The following is a 645-nucleotide window of genomic DNA, read 5'->3' on the forward strand; positions in this document are numbered from 1 at the left end:
ATCCTGTGGTACTTACGACAACACGTACGGGCTGCACATTGTGTAGAACAATGTTGCAGAATAAATGAATGAATCAACATGTTGACAAGAAGAAGCGAAACTTATGATCTCTTCGGCTGCCGTGTGCAATGGCCAGCTGGCCTCCAACATATAAACCGCGCCACAAAACTTGGTGACTTTGGTCTGGATCAGGGGCGGAGCTAGGCTAGCACCGGGGCCCGGGCCTGCTTCATTGCTATAGTGAATAATAGTGATAAACAGTGTGAAAACGCTACAATCAACAAAGGAATAAATCCCCACGTCCCGGACCCAGCCCCCTGGCCTGGGTCCTGTCTCCGCCACTGGTCATGGCGTACCATCGATGCGATAACGACCTCACATTGCGGTCATAGATGATGTGCATGTCGTAGTGTCCAATGTGCTTTCGCGCGTGAAACAAATCATGTACCCCACTGCCAGAACGACCCCCTTTGCTCTTGCCTACAAAGTCGGTGAATTTTGCCAACCAAGCATGGCACAACAACTCATCCTCCATGGTCGAATAGCCTGCCATCCTTCGTACTCTAAAATAACGACATGGCGTCTGAAAATAAGTAAATGGCATTTGACCGAACACCTACTGGGTGTGATGACTGGCGTGGATGA

Source organism: Triticum dicoccoides, chromosome 5A, assembly GCF_002162155.2.
Source record: "Triticum dicoccoides isolate Atlit2015 ecotype Zavitan chromosome 5A, WEW_v2.0, whole genome shotgun sequence".
NCBI classification, from domain to species: Eukaryota; Viridiplantae; Streptophyta; class Magnoliopsida; order Poales; family Poaceae; genus Triticum; species Triticum dicoccoides.